Here is an 18,871-nt window from a genome sequence, read left to right as displayed (position 1 = left end):
ATATCAAAATAAGCTCTTTCTTTTAATTATTAAAAATTAGTTTTTAACGATATGGAATCATATGGGCTTAAAACAATAGAAGGTTGTTTTGAAGCTGGTTATTTTATTTCTTTTCAATGAATGAAAGAAAAATATAATGCCCCAAATAATACTTTTTTTCATTATTATCAAGTTAAAGTATTTTTAATTCATAAATTATGTCAAAATATAAGATTACCTAGACAGTCTGAAATAGAAATCATGGTTACTAAAGGAGGTATAAATAAATTTATTTTAGAAATGTTTAAATTACTTCAAAGGATAATATCCAACCAGATATTCATAAATCAAGGTTGAAGTGGCAAACTGATTAAGGTAGAAAATTAGATCAAGATGATTGAAGAATGTTATGTAAAGATAATGTGACTAAAATTATTAATGTAAGATATAGATAAGTATAATATAATTTTTGCATCAATTATATTTAACACCTCAAAATTTAAAAAGGTTTAATTTAATTTCCTCAGAGTTATGTTTTAGATGCCATAAAGAGATAGGTTCTTTTTGTCATTCAACATGGCAGTGTACTAAGGTTGAGCCATTTTGGATATAAATTAAAGTATTTTTAGATAAAATATTAAAGGTTAAGCTTCTGTTGATCCAATGTTATTTTTGTTGGGAAATATTAATGTTTAATTTAAAATTAAGAGTAACTATGTATCAAATTGAATTTTTATGATTAGCTTTAGCTATTTCAAGGAAATGTATTACCTGGAAGTCAGTATGGATTTGGAGATGCAAAAATGGCATATTAAAATGAGATCTTGTATTCCTCTTGAAAAACATAATATAGTTTACATGATAAATATCACTTTTTATGAAAATATGGAGTCCATATCTAAAACATTGTGTTTGGAAAATTTAAGCTTTCAGTAGCGTGTCCTGGTGGTGGTTCTTGGTTTCACAGCAGTTGATTTGAATTTATATACATATTTGAAATCCTTTTTTTCTTTCTTTCTTACGGGTACTTTGGACGGATGGGGTGGTGGGAGGGAGGAATAGGTTTGTAAACTGCTTGTATTTTCATATATATTCATTATCAATTGAAATGTATTGTGGTTTTAATTTTTTTAATAAAATATTTTTTTTAAAACATGTACTCCAACTTCAAGTTCAGCCTTCCAAAATGTATTGTTATGGAGTCCAGAGCCCCCCAAAACCAGCAGCAATAGTTATGCACCACAACAGAAAGGGGTACTTAAACAAAAGTAGTTATTGATTATATTTGAACAAGAAAACAGAATTAAATTTTAACTCATTACCTAACCTACATAATTCCTCAACCCCCTCTAAGGTGTGTGTAATGTGTATTTAAGATTTTTAAAGTTCTTTGAGTCACAGTCCAATCTCACTGGTTACAGGCATTTCTAGTACTGTGCACAGAAGTTAGCATTAACAAAATTCACCAGTGTTTGGTGCTTAATAGACAAATGTTTTCCACTCAGGAGGGTTCTTGTTGGTTTTCTGAGAGAGATTCATTTTGTTTCGCGACATCCACGCATGATTCCTGTTTAATCAGTCTTGCTGACGAAACTTTCCCCCTTCAGGGTTCTCCAGATGATCCTCTTTCTTTCAGGTCATGTTTCAGACAGCTAGTCATCTCCTTTAACCAGACAGTCTTCCAAATGCTTACCAGCTTTGACATTCAGGAACAAATTTCTGTCTCCTTTCTCTCTGTTTCCCTCTCTGAGAGCTAAACTGCTCTGTCTGCCTGAAAAAATTCCAGGCAAGCTGTATTCTGAAACTTAGTTGCACTTTTTGCAAAAAGGACTCTGCAAACGTCTTTCAAATATTCTGTATTTTAAAACATTTGTGTGCAACCTGCTCTAAAAATTCCTTCCCAAATCACCTCTAAATACTCGTTCACACCTTCCTCCTTTAAAGGGAATTTTAACTTGAGTTAAAATTCAATTATAACTAAACTGTCTTAAAAATCACTAGAGACAACAATACACAATATATAACATGTTATAATAAAGTAATTCTATTTTTTATACATGATCAATTTTAACATCTTTACAAACAATCAGCAATTACATTATTTACACCTTGGATATGGTTAATTTGCAGATCATATTCTTGTAATATCAAATTCCATTTTAACAATCTTCAGTTTTTATTCTTCATATTATTCAAAAGCACCAGAGGATCGTGGAGAGTGTATTTAGCAATTGGTTCATGAGAGGTACCAAGATATACATCAAAATTCTGCAGAGTAAATATGATAGCTAACAGTTCTTTTTCAATAGTGGAATAGTTCTTTTGATGAACATTGGATTTTTTTGAAAAGTAGGCAACTGGATGGTCAATTTCTTTAGTGTTTTGCAATAAAACTGTACCTGCTGTTCCCTCATTGGCATCCACTGCTACAGATAATGGTCTGTCAAAATCAGGAGATTTTAACACAAGAAAATGGCATAGCATCTCTTAAATTTTCTAAAGCTTCCTGACATTCTTTAGTCCACAAAAATTTGTTCCCTTCCTTCAATAGATTGTTTAAAAGAAGAGCAACCTCAGCAAAATTTCCATTAACATCCTGCCATTCCTAAAAACCATCTCACTGCTTTCTTGCCATTGAAAGTTGGAAACCCATAAATTGCATTCACCTTAGCTTGAAAAGGTGCAACTTTGTCATGGCCAACTACGTAACCCAAGTATGTTACCGTGACATTTGCAAATTGACTCTTTGCTAAATTAACAGTTAAGTTTGCTTTAGATAATCTTGAAAACAATTTGTCCAATTGTCTTAGGTATTCTTCCCATTGTCACATCAATATAAGTCTCTGTATGTGTTAACCTTTGTATTACTGAATTAATCATCCTTTGGAACATTGCAGGGGTGTTTTTCATGCCAAAAGGTAACATGTTATACTCATATAAACCGGATGGAGTTACAAAAGATGAAATATTCTTTTCTCTCTCAGTTAAAGGCACAAACCAGTAACCCTTCAACAAATCCAACTTAGTAATACATTTAGCTTTGCCAATTTTATCAATATAATCATCTATTCTCAGAATAGGATAAGCATCTCTTTTAGTTACTGAATTAGCCTTCCTATAATCTGGACAGAACCTAACAATTCCATCTAGTTTTGGTACCAGAATTCAAGGAGAACTACAATCTGAATTTGAAGGGTCTAATAATGTCATTCCTCAACATATACTCCACCTCCTGATCCATGGTTTTACTCTTCGGAATGTTTACTCTATATGTGTGTTGTGTTATGGGATTTGCTTTTCCTACATCTACCTCATGGTAAATCACTGATGTCTTTTTTGGAACATCAGATGTGACAGAGTATTTTGACATGGCTTGGAAGGAATTGCTAGAGCAGCTTGTACACGCACATTTCAAAACAAAATTTTTGCAGGACTTTGCAGAATGCTTTTTGCAGAAAGAGTAGCAAAGTTTCAGAATACATGTTGCCTGGGAGAGCATGTGATTGTTGCAGGCAGAGTTAAAACAGTTTTGCTCTCAGAGAGGGAGGGACTGAAACAGAGAGGAGAGAGACAGAAATCAGTTCCAGAAGGACAAAGCTGGCAAACATTTGGAAGTTTGCCTGGTCAAAGGAGAAGACTAGCTGTCTGAGGTGACCTGAAAGAAAGAAGATCATCTGGAGAACCCTGAAGGGGGAAAGGTTCATCAGCAAGACTGATTGAGAAGAAATCAGTTGTGGATGTCCTGGAAAAGGAATCTCTCTCTGACAACCAAAAAGAACCCTCCTAAGTGGTAACCATTTCCCTGTTAAGCACCAAAGACTGGTGAACTTTGTTAATGCTAACTTCTGTGCACAATACAACAATTGCCTGCAACCAGTGAGATTGGAGGGGGGTGTGGCAAGATGGTGTAGAGGACAGACATGCTAGTTTTTTAAGCACCCGTTTTTAAAGTTTATAAAAGTGATTAAAAGTTGTATTTTTACTTTTGGGAACATGAGTGGGTTATAATGGCTACTAATGTAAAAAGAAATGAAAACTCAACTGCAGAAGAAATACCTTTTAAAAGTGCTGAAGAATTGAGGCCTACCTGTTCAACTGAAGCCATGGACCCGAAGTTTGGAACCTCCATTTTGGTAAGAAGAATCAGAATAGGACATACGTGGTAAATGGGAGAGCATTGATGAATACAGAAGAGCAGAAAGATTTAGGAGTAACGGTACATTGTTCCCTGAAGGTAGAAACTCACGTGAAGAAGGCTTTTAGTATGCTGGCCTTTATCAATCATTGCATGGAATATAGGAGTTGGGAGGTGATGTTGAGATTGTATAGGACGTTGGTGCGGCCTAATTTGGAGTTCTGTGTGCAGTTCTGGTCGCCAAATTATAGGAAGGATATAAACAGAGTGGAGAGAGTGCAGAGAAGGTTTACCAGAATGTTACCTGGGTTTAAGCATCTAGAGTATAGGGAGAGATTGGACAGATTAGGTCTTTATTGAGAGGGGATTTGATAGAAGTATTTAAGATTATGAAAGGGATAGACAGAGTGGATGTGGATAGACTATTTCCGTTAAGAGGAGGAAAGATTAAAACAAGAGGACATGAGTTAAGAATTAAGGGGCAGAGGTTTAGAGGTAACATGAGGGGGAACTTATTTACTCAGAGAGTGGTAGCCGTGTGGAATGAGCTTCCGGGAGAAATAGTGGCAGCGGAGTCAATTGTATTATTTAAGAAAAGGTTGGACAGGTATATGGATGAGAAGAAGATGGAGGGTTATGGGCATTGTGCAGGGAGGTGGAACTAGTGAGGGGTGTTTGGTTCGGTGCGGACTAGAAGGGCCTAATGGCCTGTTTCCATGCTGTAAATTGTTATGTTAGAGGACTCCTGCCCAGCTAAGTATGATGCCGGCACCGATCTTGCTTCTACAAGATGGCGCCGGCTTGATGACGAGTTCGGCCAGTGCTGAACCACATGTCCGCGATGTCAGGTGCGCGGGTGGCCCGGCTGAGAGAAGAGCCCTTGAGCCTGAGCTGCCTTTGGGTGGGCTGGGGACGCGCAGAATACATTGAAAGCTTGCATTGTTATGGAAAAAATTACATGTCATCTGCATGATAATTATTATTTTTTTGTTAAGAAGTGGTTACCATATTTGGAATATATGCATTTAGATGTATTTTTGATTTATTATATATTCTTAGTTTCTGTTTATATATTTTTGGCTCTCCTTAAGAGAGCTGGCTGATGGGGTGGGAGGGTGGGAGGGTGTGGGGGACTCCTTTTTATAATATTTTAAAATATTTTATATATATATATAAAATTGTCTTTATGGAATGTATGCCAAGCCCGACGGTGGAAATGTCAGGCCTCTGTCGCAGGGCCCAGTCTGTACTGTATCGCATCTGTGCGATATCTGAACGGGCCCAAACGACAGGGCTCACTCTTTCCCGACAGCCGAGCATGTCAGGCCTGTGTGGGAGGGAAAGCTGACCCGGGAGGCCCGGGCAGCAGCATCTGCTTCACAAACTGAGGAAGGGGAAGAAGAGGAGACAGAAGAACACTCTGAAGAAGAATTGGAACTGATATTGAAAGCAGCTAAACTTCTTCAAGGGAGGCCTGAAATGTTTCCAAAATTTGTCAAAACCTCTAGAACCAAATCTCCAATTTTACACACTTTTAAAACAGTACAGGTGGAAGAAGATACTACATTGTCTGTTTCAGAAAGGTTTATATGATGTATGGATAATATGGCTGTTCAAATTACTCAAGGTTTTCAAGAAAGCAAGCTTCAATTTACTGAATTAAGAGGTGAAGTGGCATCGATTAAGCAACATGTGATTAAATGTTTAAGAGAAGTGGATGTGGTCCAGGGGGAATTTAAGAATATTAAACGAGCATTTCGTGATTATACTGATTCTGTAGATTGATATACTGAATGAATAGATTACTTGGAATATTGTTTAACAGATTGGAATGTTCAGAGCATGAAATTTTGCAGAAGATTGATTCGTTGGAAAATCAAATTAGACATAATAATGTTAAAATAGTGGGTTTGCCAGAAGATTTTGAAGTAACAGATCCGGTGAATTTTTTTTCGGAAATGGATTCCTGAGTTGTTGGGTAAGGATTCTTTTCCAGAAAGATTGAAACTGGATAGAGCACATAGGGCGTTATGAAGAAAACCTTTCCCTGATCAATCTCCACAGGCAGTTCTTTTAAGATGTCAAGCTCGTCAGAATCAAGGTCCTGTTATGATTCAAGGACGTAGGGTCTTTTTTATGCAGATTTAAATCAGGATGTGATACGATGTTGGAAGTTTAATCCAGCAAAGGCTGTGTTATGGAAGAAGGGTTACTGGTTTGTTTTTAGGTACCCTGCAGTGTTGAAAGTGTTTTATGGAGATTTCCAGGCTGTTTTTTGATGATGAAGCTGAAACTTTGTCCTTCGCTAATTCTTTGCCAAATAATTCTCATAGCGCTGAGTTGCAAAAACAATCAAAACCACACAGTTTTCCGAAACGTAATGGCAATGGGAATGGGAGTAGCAGGAGAAATTAGACCCAGAAAGGAGAAGAGGATTTATCTACTGTTGCAACTGGTGTTCAGGATCAATCTGGTGGAGTTGTGGGGGTAGTGGATTGAATTAATACTGTTATTTAGGTGAAATACCAGCTGGGGGGATAGATGGCAGTGTATATGGATGTGTTGAACCAGGTTACAGGTTGTTTTCTGAATAATTTTTGAGAGCATTGATAACAGCTTCTGAAGTTATCTGCCACTAGTGGTTTAAATGACACCTGGTCAATAGAGGGGGGTACCACTTATGTGTTTTTTTCTTTGGAGGGGTTTAAAGAGGGGGAAGGAGGGGTTTTTTCTTTCCCTTTTCTTTCCCTTTTTCTCTTTTTTTCTTTTTAGTTTTCTTTACGATTTCTTTGTATTTTATTTAGATTAAGGTTAAAGGTGTTTTTTTTTTTCTTTTTCCAGAGCTTTAGTGTGTTTGAGAGTTGGTTGTATTAAAAGTTATTTGTAAGATAAAATGAGTAAATTGAATTTTGCAACATTTAATGTTAAAAGGATGAATCATTTGATAAAGAGGAAGTGGGTCCTGGATTATATTAAAAAGATGAAGGTGGATATTGCTTTTCTACAAGAGATGCATTTGACAGAAAAAGAACATTTGAAATTGAAGAGAGAGTGGGCTGGACATGTTTTGGCATCTTCTTTCAATTCTAAGGCCAGGGGAGTGGCGATTTTGGTACAAAAAAGGGTACTTTAATTTTGGAATCTGTTTTTGAAAATGCTGGAAGAATTTTGAAGGTGAATTGTACATTGTTTTTGGAAACGGACTTTATTGAATTTGTACACATCGAATGAAGATGATGCATAATTTGTAACTGATGCTTTCTTAAATTTGTATCAATCAAATGAGAACATAATAGTAGGAGGGAATTTTCATTGCTGTTTGGATCTACTGTTGGATAAATCTCCAAAAATTGTTAAGAAAATTAAGATAACTCAAGGTGATAGAATTTATGGAGGAATTAAATCTAGTTGAAATATGGCGACGTATTCATCCGACCAAGAAGGATTATTCATTTTATTCTGCTTGCCATGATTCACTTTCTAGATTAGATCTTTTTCTGGTTTCAGCTCATTTACAGGAAAGGGTTGATTATGCAGAATACAAGAGTAGAATATTGTCGGATCATTCATTGTTGTTGATTTCTTGTGAGATTGCTGAGAAAGTGAAAGAACTTATCATTGGAGGTTTAATGAGATGTTACTTAGATGACCTGAATTTGTTTTGTTTTTGAGAGATCAGATTAAACTTTTTCTGCAGATGGATGAGAGATCAGCACAAAGTAAATTTACTGGAAAGCATATTTGCGAGGTCAAATGATTAGTTACACGGCTAAAGTGAAAAAGCAATACAGAGTGGAACTTTTGGAGTTAGAGAAAGAGAAAAAGTTTCAGGAAAATGCAATGGAAGACAATAAGATACAGTTATCTAATCTAAAACTTTGTTATAATATGAAGAAAACATAATTATGAGAGATTGCTTTTGAGATCAAAACACCATTATTATGAATCAGGGGAAAGAGCACATAAACTATTTGTATGGCAGTTAAAAACTGAACAAACATCTATAGAAATTAATGCAATACATGGAAATTCAGGTGTCACTTATAAACCACAGGAGATTAATTAAGAATTTTGTACCTTTTACTAAGATTTTTATGCATCTGAAGGGAATGAAGATATTGAACAGAGTGATATTTTTTTCTCTAAGTTGAATTTATCTTCTTTGGAGGAGGATAATATAAAATTGTTAGATGCTTCATTTATGGATTTTGAACTCAAAGAGGCATTACAATCTATGCCAACTGGTAAATCACCCAGTGAGGACGGATTTACGGTAGAATTTTATAAAGAATTTTATGATTTTTTTGTTTCCAGTGTATATGGATGCATTGAACCAGGTTACAGGTTGTTTCCTGAATCATTTTTGAGAGCATTGATAACAGTTATACCAAAGAAAGATAGCAACCCATTGAAGGTTGCTTCTTATAGGCCTATATCTTTATTGAATGTAGATTATAAGATTGTAGCAAAAGTTTTAGCAAATAGATTGGCTAATTTTTTACTGAAATTGGTGCATGTGAATCAAGCAGGATTTATTAAAAATAGATATTCAGCTGATAATATTACTAAATTACTTACAATAGGTAATGCATCAAGACAGCAAGCTAATCAACCAATGATATAATGATATTAGCATTAGATGCTGAGAAAGCTTTTGATCAGTTCAAGTGGAAATTTTTGTTTAAAGTGTTGGAGAGATTTAAATTTGGACCATCATTTATTGGCTGGGTTAAGGCATTATATATGAATCCTTCTGCGCAGGTGGTGACAAACGGTCAGATTTCTCAAGTATTTACTTTATATAGATCAACTAGACAGGGTTGTCCATTGTCACCAGCCTTATTTGCATTAGTTATAGAACCTTTAGCCCAGGCAATTAAACAGAATGCAAATATTGAAGGTATCACGATTGAGCAACAAGAGTATAAAATTAATTTATTTGCTGATGATTTACTGATATATTTATCTAAACCTAAGAATTCATTACAACCTTTACAAGAGTTGTTAAAATTTTATGGATCATTGTCAGCGTAAAAGGTAAATTGGGATAAAAGTGAGATATTACCTATATTTGATGAGGATTATTCAGATTGTATGCAAATTACTAAATTTAAATGGTCATAGAAGATTCAGTATTTAGGTGTAATTATTGATAAGGAGTTTAAGAATTTGTATGGATAAAATTATTTACCTTTGTTAAATAAGATTAGGTCTGACTTAAATCAATGGAAGGATTTACCACTGACATTAATTAGTTGGGTAAATTGTATACAAAAGGAAAATATATCCACATATTCAGTATTTGTTTCAATCAATTCTGTGTCCTGTACTGGGGAAATTTTTTAAAGAGTTAAACAAAGTGATACGTTCTTTTTTATGGAAAGGTAAATTATCTCGAGTATCGATGCAAAAGTTGATGTGAACATATGATTTGGGATGCCTTCAGTTACCATATTTTCAAAATTATTATCAGGTAGCGTAGTTGAAATTTATTAGTAGATTGTTTGATATTGATCTACCACCGATTTGGGCTTATGTGGAAATGGATCAGAAACAGGAAAGATCAATACATAATTTTATATATAAATGGAATTTATTGCTTTTACAAACACATAAGTTACCCGTTTGAAGTCATTTATTCAAAGTATGGAGTAAGTGGAACCAATTTATAGGTTTGAAGGATGTATGTTGAATTAAAACTCTGTTATATCAAAATCAGTTGATTCCTTTTTCTATGCATAATCCTTATTTGGAGGAATGGGATTCAAAGGGTCTGATATTAATTGAAGATTGTTTTCAGGCAGGTTTATTTCTTTCATTTAATAGGCTTAGAGAGAAGTGCGATGTTGTTGTTAGTGCACCATTCAGCCAAATTTTCAATCTCTCTCCTAAACCCACAACCATTCCTCATCAGTCAGGAAAGTGCAGCAGTTTCTACACTTCCTAAAGAGATTGAGGAGATGTAAGACTACTGGACCCCATCTTAACTATATTTTACAGGAGCAGGATTGAGAGTGTTCTGTGTTCTGTCTGGCTGCATCATGGTGTGGTAGCTGCAAAGCATCAGACTGGAGGATCATCAAAATGACTGAGAATATCACTGTGGCTTCCTTTCCCTTTATTGATGACATTTACCAGGAGCATTTCTCAAATAAGTATCAAAAAGTTATTGAGGATCATTTCCATTCAGCACACAGTATCTTTGACCCACGACCATCATGAAGGAGATATCAAAATCAGGACTGCCAGGATGGGAATAGCCTGAACAGTATCCTGTAACAAAAGAAGCCATCCCCAAACATTTATATGTACATATATATTTATTTAAAATTCTATCTTCATTTATATATATGATTATGTATAGCATGTGCAGTAAAACCCCTGGTATCCAGAATTCAAGCAACTAGCAGCCTCAAGCAACCAGCAAAAAAAATGCAGGAAAATAAAATAAAAAATAAAAATAAATAAAAATAAAATAATTTATATAAAAGTGGGTTTAAAATTGTAAAAGTAAATGATCTCTGAAGTAACACATCAAATCTAGTCAAGTTTATTGTCATCTGATTGCACAAATACAACTTAAGGAAAGAGCAATCTCTGATCTTCGGTGCAAAACATGCAAACATATAACCAGACTTAACACACACACAGACAAATAATACAGATGCAGGACAAGTATTTTATCTATACAAATAAATAAATTTTGTTTCATAAATATGAGAGTCTCAGATGGTTAGTTTGAGCAGTTCCTTTGGTCATTCAGCTTTATCACTGCCCATGCCTATGGGAAGAAGCTGTTCCTCAGCTTGGTGTTGCTGGATCTGATACATCTCTATCTCTTCCCTGATGGGAAATGCTGGTAAGATGCTGTGTGCATGGTAGAAGGGGCCCTCAGTGATTTTTTAATGCCAACTTCAGACAATGATCCTGGTTGATCACATTGATGGGGGAGGGGTGAGGTGGGAGACTTCAGCAATCCTCTCTGCCACTCTTATGGTCCTGTGGATTGACCTCCAATCCAGATCTTTGCAGCAACCATACCACTCTGTGATGCAGCTGGCCAAGACTCTATCAATAGAGCTCCTGCAGAAGGTTGACATATGGTTACCAGTAGACTTGCCCACTTCAGTCTCCTCAAGAAGTGCCATCCCTGTTGAGTCTTCCTGACAAGTGAGGAGATGCTGAGTGTTCATGATAGGTCGCTAGTTAAATGAATGCCTAGGAACTTGGTGCTCTCCCCTCTCATACAGAGTTGTTGATACATAGCAGAAGGTAGTCAGTTGTTCCTGGTCCTCCTGATGTCCGCGATCATCTCCATCATCTTGTCCACATTGACACTCAGGTTGTTACTCTCACACCTCTTCTGTGTAGTGCAACTCATTGCTTTTGCTGATGAGGCTAATTATTATTGTGTCATCTACAAACTTGATGACACTGTTGGATCTAGATTTGACGACGCAGTTATGAGTCAGTAGCATAAACAAGAGTGGGCTGTGCACACAGCCCTGAGGTGCTCCAGCTACAGAGAGGGGTGTTGAGTCCCAGTGAGGACAGCTTCTCCATTAGCCTCTGGGGCATGATCACATTTAACGCCTGTGGTGCACTCAGGTAGCAGCAAGCAAGCACAAAACTCAATGTAAAAGTCTGAACACCAGTTCATGCCTTGGTGGCTCCCCGTGTGACTGGATCAGGAGGGCCAGCTCAGGTTTATATTCAGGTTGGCTGATTGACAGCTGACCAGGTGGAGTCAGCCCCTTGGGTGGTTTTCCTGCAGGTACAAAGATCACCCCATGCAGTTGACTGGTGGTCATATAACCATATTCACCCCTTTCTTAAAAAGGTCCAATTGGGGGGTGAGGGTGTGTAAACAGTGCCGAGTGGTATTTACAGATTCAGGTGGTCAAGTGGCCATCAGAATCTCTGGGGCCATCGCAGGATTGGTTCCTGGTCAAAGGTCAGCGAGGGTGTGGTTGCTGCCTGAAGGTTGGTTGGGTGCAGTGTAGTCATGGCAAGCGTCGGTGTGAGCAGCATGGTGTCTATCTGTATGTCTGTCCATGGGGGGGGGCGGGGTGGCTGGTTGGGTGTTTTCTGTTAGGAGTGGGGCTGTTTTTTGCATTCCACCTGCCCATTGCCCTGGCTGCCTCGCGGTACCAGGTACTGGCGCAGCTCCTCACTCATGAAGCTGGACCACAGGTCACTGTGATGAATGCCGGGTATCCGAACATGGTGAAGATCTGTGTCAGAGCCCTGATAACAGTGGCTATGCAGGTGTCATAGCCAGGGATGGCAAAGGGAAAATGGGAATATTCGACTACGACCGCGAGGAAATAGACCTTCTTGTTCGTGGGGCTCTTGAAGTCAATGCTAAGCCGTTCGAAGGGCCGAGTGGCCTTGAAAACGTGAGCCTGTAGCTGGCAGAAGAAGTGCAGTTACAGGCGATGTCCTGTATGATGAGAGCGATTAGCTGCTTACGCCTCGGGGGAGAGAGGAAAGGTGGTGGCTTGGGCCAATTGGTGAACCTTGTTCGAAAAACGAGGGACCCACCAGGAGTAATAGGAGAAAAGTCTAAGGCACCTGCAGAGGGTCTTGTGCATGTGGGGGAAGGGCAATTCCATCCACAGCAGCGAGCTGATCAATGAACAGCAGCCTGGCGTATGAGGCATTTCAGGGTGGAGTGAATAGACAAGGCTATAGTATAATTTGTCAAATGGTTTCTTCTGTAGGCAAATTGAAATGGGTCCAGTGTCTCTGGGAACTGAGCTTTGATGTGTTCCATCACCAGATCTCAAAGCATTTCATAATGGTGGAGGTCACTGAGGCCTGTTATTGTCACCCTTGTCAGTACAGGGATGATGGTGACTATCTTGAATCCTGTGGGAATAATGGACTGCAGCAGTAAGGTGTTGAAGATGTCCATGAAGACCTCTGTCAATTGGTCTGTGCAGTCGTTCAGTACCCAACCAGGTATGTTGTCAGGTCCTGCCTTCTTTTGTGAGGGTTCTCCTCACCTTGGCTGCAACTATGCAGGGGGCCTGTTCATCAAGGGAACACAGAGCTTTCTTTGGCATCATCCTGTTCTTCTCATCAAATTGTATATAGATGTTCGGAAGGGAGGCGTCACTGCCCTTAACTTGCAAGGTTGACTGATCTGTTATAGTCTTTATCCCCTGCCACATACGCCTCGTGTCATTGATGTTGCACAGCTGTCTATGAATCTTCTGTGTGTACCCCCACTTTGTCTTTTGAATTGCAAGGGAGAAGGCAATATCATGAGCTATGAGAAGGGCCCAGACCTTTGCATCCAACCAAGGTTTCTGGATAGCCCTTGTTGTGAAGCACAATGCACTTGCTGATGAAGCCAGTCACTGAGCTTGTGCTGCTCGATGTTTACGTGACCATTGTAGGTGGCCACCTCCCTGAAACAGCTCAAGTCATTGGTCTCAATGTAGTCTTGCAGCGCTGCTGTGCACCTCCTCTCCCACCCCGGCCACGTCTTGATCTCCCTGCAAATTGACATATTTTCAGAGAAATCAGGATGACCACATGAGTCTTTCATGAGTTGGAGCAAATATTCAGCAGGTGGGGAGCCTTGGTCGTGCTTCGTTGGTAGCAGCTGTTTGAATAAAGTTGTGCTTGAATAAAATGGTGTCATCCAGGTTGATGCTGCTCACTGTTGGGGTGACTCTTTTAAAAAGTCTCATTATCCCAGTTAATATGAGTCATCCCAGTCAGAGGATTTATCTGTAAACTTGAGGGGAGGGGGCGGGTTAATTATCATCTTTCATACAGCTCCATGGAGGGGAGGAAACTGCAGTTGCAGTAATGGTTAAATTATTGAAAATGTGACTGAAAATAAAGTAAAATGCTTTAAGGTTTATACAAGTGAATTTAATTCAGTGTAAGTACAGTATAGTATTTTTGCCTTTTGTCTTTTAAACTGATAATCTTAGTGCAAGTGTGTTAATTAGGCATTATAAGACTAACTCTCAAGCAACCAGAAAATACATTAATTTAGTATCTACTAATCCCCATAGGTATTTACTCTATTGTGTATTGTTTGTGTATGTGTATGTGTGTACACTGTGGTCTGGAGAAATGCTGTTTTGTCTGGTTATAAATGTACAGTAGGATGATAAATAAACATGAACCTGAACATAATCAACATCTGATGGTGATTTTGTTGATAGACTGAATGGGCAGTGTTGGAAGATTTGAATTGAGGAGCATTTCCCAACCACAAGGTGGCAGACCTGTTCCATGAGCTCTTGACTGATACTGCAGTATTTAAAAGTGTGCAATTGGGATGACGGTGGTTTGAAGATCTAAAGAATAAAATTGCTTTGGTTCATCCTTGCCAGTCTTCTCCTTGCAAGTAAGAGTTTCAATAGATCTGCCCTCCAAACTGGGCGGATGTTCGGGATTTGCAGGCAGCCAGGTTCTTCCCCCCAGGAGTCTACTGAGCCTGTGCTTGGGGAGACATTGATGAGAAGAGGTGAGCATAGATTGAAGAGTACAATCCATGCTATGCACTTCATGAGTGAATTGAATTGTTTAATGATGTGCACATTTTTTCAGTTTTTAAAATTTTTAAGTATTTTTTTTGCGTTTAACATTTTTATATTTTTATTTTTAATAATGGTTGAGTGGGTTTGAGCATTTTATTCCAGAAAGGACATTTTGCAAGTATTCAATTTAAAGAATGGTGTTGAAAGCCAGTAATCTCTGGTGGGAGGGGTGGGGTGGTGCAATGTCCCCAACCAGAGTCATTCTGGAAGAGGGTTTTGAGGCAATGTGCTCTGGAACCTCCAATCAGATGAAGGCTGCATTCCCAGAGGAAGACCACATTATACAAGAAGGAACCAAATCAGGGCATGGGTCTGGGTATCTTTGGCCTCATGGATTGACAGATGAATGCCCTCCCCTCTTCAGCCTTAATGTTTCTGACTAGGATGGAGAATGGTATGGAAGAGGGAATTATCAGGAAGAGAATTCATATCTCTCTGAACTGAACCATAGCAGCAGTATTTTCAGAACTCTTAAAGGAAAGAGAAGGAGTGTTCCCAGGCCACTGTCTTGGAAGATGAGCTGTATCATCAAGTTCAAGTTTATTATCATCCATTACAGATTGGTGCTAATATTAATATTTAAAGTTAAAATAAAATATATATTTCTTAGAAAAGTTTGTTTTTGCATGGACAGGGACACACCCAGACACTACAGACCCTTATACCCTCAGAAAGAGAAACTATTTTGAAAGTCAGAATGTCTGCACCAACATGGTAAGCAAAAAGCTGTATAGGGACGAAAGTTATTCTTTATTGAACCTAAGACAATAGTGTGTGCTAAGGAGATGCACTTGTGTACACAGCCATTCTGCTGGTTGATGTCATTAGACATATCTGAGGCATCAGCTCATAAAATTTTAGAAGAGGTGATGAAATATGCTTTTAGTAAATGGATGTGAAGTAACTTCAAAAGGAGTTGATCATCTGCCAGGATTCATATTTTTGAAGAAGGCATTATGAATTTCTGAGACAGAAATCATGTCACATGATGAGACATTTTGAAGAAACATATTACTGAATGACATTTTGAGGCTAGAACAAGTTTACCATCCTATAGGTAATAGAGGATTAAAGAAGGTCACAGAGGATTGAAATGCAGTAACAAAAGGCTGCTTATGTCCTCCTTTTGAAAAGGAGGAACACTAGAAAAGTTGTTCTGAAGAATTTAGCCACTTCACTGACTCTTTGAAAAGAGAATAAATAATATTGTGTCCATTTTTGTATGGCCACTTCATGTAGACCTTGTCTGGGTTTATGAAATAATTGTGGAAGAAAATAGCCTCTTCACTGCCCCTTTGAAAAAAGGAGAGATTCATCATGTGGAACACAGATTCTAAATCCTCCATTGAAGGGAATTAAAAAATCACTCATATGAAGAAACATTGCTCAGACCACAACTCTACAAGAAATTTGTGAGTTCTAAAGAGGTTTGATGACAAATATTTCAAAATACTTTACAATTGCTTTTGAACAACAATTTAAATAAACCTGATGCCTCATATTTACTGCATAATTGCTTTTGAACAGCTTTGGGGCTCATTTGCGATTTTACCAAATTTAAAGCTTGTTGATCAATTGATTTTTTATTTGTTTTATTCAATCATTTTGAAAGCCAATTAAAAGGCTTATGGAAACAGCAATGGGTTTTGGTAACATTTTGACATTGGAATTTTTCTATCCTAAGGGGATAGATTTGAAGGGAGAGAAAGCTTGGTCAGATTCTGCAGAATTTGCAGATGAGTTTGCTTTAATCCCCAAACTTAAGTTAAAGCCAAGTGGAACTTTCCAAAAAGGGAAAGATTCTACTATATTTGTAGATGAGTATGCTGACAAGGTGAAATTTGTGCCCAATCAACCTTTTTGCAAGAGGTAAAATTCCCAATTGGGTAAAGTACCCAATGAAGTTAGAAAATAAATAGCAAAGAAAGTTGGTGAGGCACAGCATTAGTCAGGCAGTGATTGGAACCTTCTGTTTTTTTTTTAAACTTTTAGTTAATTTTGTGCCTGACTGTTCAAGAGACTATTGTTTGTAGTGTTATCACGGTGAAAATGATGTAAAATGTCATAATATCCATTCAGGCTAACGGCTTGATCAGGATGTGAAGGTGTGAGGGTAAGAATTTTTGACTCTTTAAATACTTTTCTGTGTATCTTTTTAAATATCGCTATGTATCTCTTGAAAAAATTTAACTTCTTTATATACAGTAAACGCTTTATTGTTCATTGTTATGAAGGGCTTAATGCGAAGCTATGCAAAATGCTTGTCTGTTTTATCAATGAATTAAAACTACATAAAGCAACAGCACAGAGTTTCATTTATTGGATTAAAGAGATAAAAATTTGAAATTTCTTAGCTCATGCTTTTGAAAGATGATACTTTGAAATTAGGATATATTAGAATCAGGAAAGTGTGGTCTACAGTGATTACTTTCCAGAAACTTTACATTTTTCTTTGTTAGATCAGAGTTGTGGTTTTGAACTTGAGAGTAATGACCTGCAAAAGGATTTGTCATTATCTTGAAATAAATTTATAGAAAGGCAGGAGATAGATCTTGATCTTGCTGAGATAAACCTCTCTCTGCTGAGGAAGTTATGAAAGTGTCAATTGGATATTATTTTAAAGAAAATGTGTTGATGAGAAAGGGATCACCTGATATCCCCTCCAATGAAGAATGGGCAGTTCACCAGGTTGTAGTTCCTGAAGCCTAGTGATGAAATTTTAAAATTGGCCCAATGGTTCTCAACCTTTTTTTTTCTTTCCACTTTAAGTAACCCCTATGCCTTCAGTGCTCTGTGATTAGTAAGGGATTGCTTAAGGTGGTATGTGAGTGGGAAGGGCAGGTTGAGAACCACTGCTCTGGATCTAATTTTACTGAAATATTTTGCTTGAGAAAAATTGTCATTGGCCCATTTCCTTTGGGGTTCTGAAACTGTGCACAAAACGAGTCAATTAGGTATGATTATGGTTTTCAATCTTTTTCTCTCCACCCACATACCAACTTAAGAAATCCCTATTCTCAGCTTGATTAGTGATTCATCATTTTGTGCAAGGCATTACTTATTACAATTCAAGGTGATACACAGTACACAAATGTCCAAATTTAAATATCTCATTTTTATGCAGATGTTGATGCACTATGTGGAAAGTGTTGTAGCAGCCCACGCGCAGTGACATGGAGCGGCCCACAAAATGGCTGATGAACGCGATGACCACGCGGAACTGGGGGTGACACCGTCTGTCCTCCCAGGTGACATCCACAGAGTGGAAAGACGGGGAACTCTGGCGTAAACGCTGGGCAATCCCAGGCCTGTGCTCCTCACGTCAGTGTCTGGGGCCCACATAAGTGCGATGGCCAGAGCAATAAACCAGTCTTATTTTTCCAAGGCTTTGGTGTGTGTGTTGTTCTTCTCCACAATCATGAAGCTCATATGCTACATTCGTGACCCCGACAAGTCCAACCAGCTGTTGGACCTGTAGATGATGGGTCAAGCGGAGCCAGTGACCATCCAAACGGTCTCACTCAGGCTCCCGACATTCTGGGTGTTACAACCACAAATGTGGTTCAAGCAGGCTGAGGCCCAGTTCCACCTTCACCACATTACCAACGCCAACACCTACTAATTCTATGTTGTGAGCACCCTTGATCAGGACACAAGGGTCATAGATTTCCTATGGCAGCCTCCGGAGCAATGCAAATATGTGGCCCTCAAAGAGCTGCTAACCCGTTGTGATAGTACAGACCTATCACCAATGTATATAGTTACAGTATCTAGAGTGTAATGACTGTGCTTACAGAGATTGGCTGAGAGCTTAGCCACACCTACTGTCTGGGCCTTAAAGGGTTGTGTCCCTAGCCAGGTCGGATCATTCCAGACTGGTTGGCCACCTGTGAAGAGCTCCTGTCTTTTGATAATAAAAGCCTTGGTTTGGATCAACAAGTCTTTGGTTCTTTCGACGAGCTCTACAATTTTATTAGCAAAAATTTTTTTTTAAATGGATGGAACGTCTAATTCGGCCAGAAAAACTTGACATCGACCCACAGTCAGCTACAGCCTTCAAAGCCTTTAAGTTCTGGCTGATGAACTTTGAAAGCTTCCTGAGATTCATTCGGGTGGAGGAGGATAACCAGCGTCTAACAGCATTGCTGTCTATGGTGTACTTGAGAGTCTACGAGAACATCCAGGATGAGAC

At 38.1% G+C, this 18,871-nt stretch overlaps 1 long non-coding RNA gene across 1 annotated transcript in view; it reads left to right on the top strand.

Annotated features, from left to right (window-relative positions):
- LOC138746473 (uncharacterized) overlaps positions 1-18,063 on the top strand; it is a 48,103-nt gene extending 30,040 nt beyond the window's left edge. The window contains exon 2 of the long non-coding RNA XR_011346980.1: positions 17,804-18,063. This is a non-coding gene — a long non-coding RNA (uncharacterized lncRNA). The remainder of the gene's footprint in view (positions 1-17,803) is intronic.
- The last annotated feature ends 808 nt before the right edge of the window (positions 18,064-18,871 follow it).

Source organism: Narcine bancroftii, chromosome 12 (assembly GCF_036971445.1).
Source record: "Narcine bancroftii isolate sNarBan1 chromosome 12, sNarBan1.hap1, whole genome shotgun sequence".
In the NCBI taxonomy this organism is placed as follows: domain Eukaryota; kingdom Metazoa; phylum Chordata; class Chondrichthyes; order Torpediniformes; family Narcinidae; genus Narcine; species Narcine bancroftii.
This window is presented reverse-complemented; position numbering and strand designations above follow the sequence as displayed.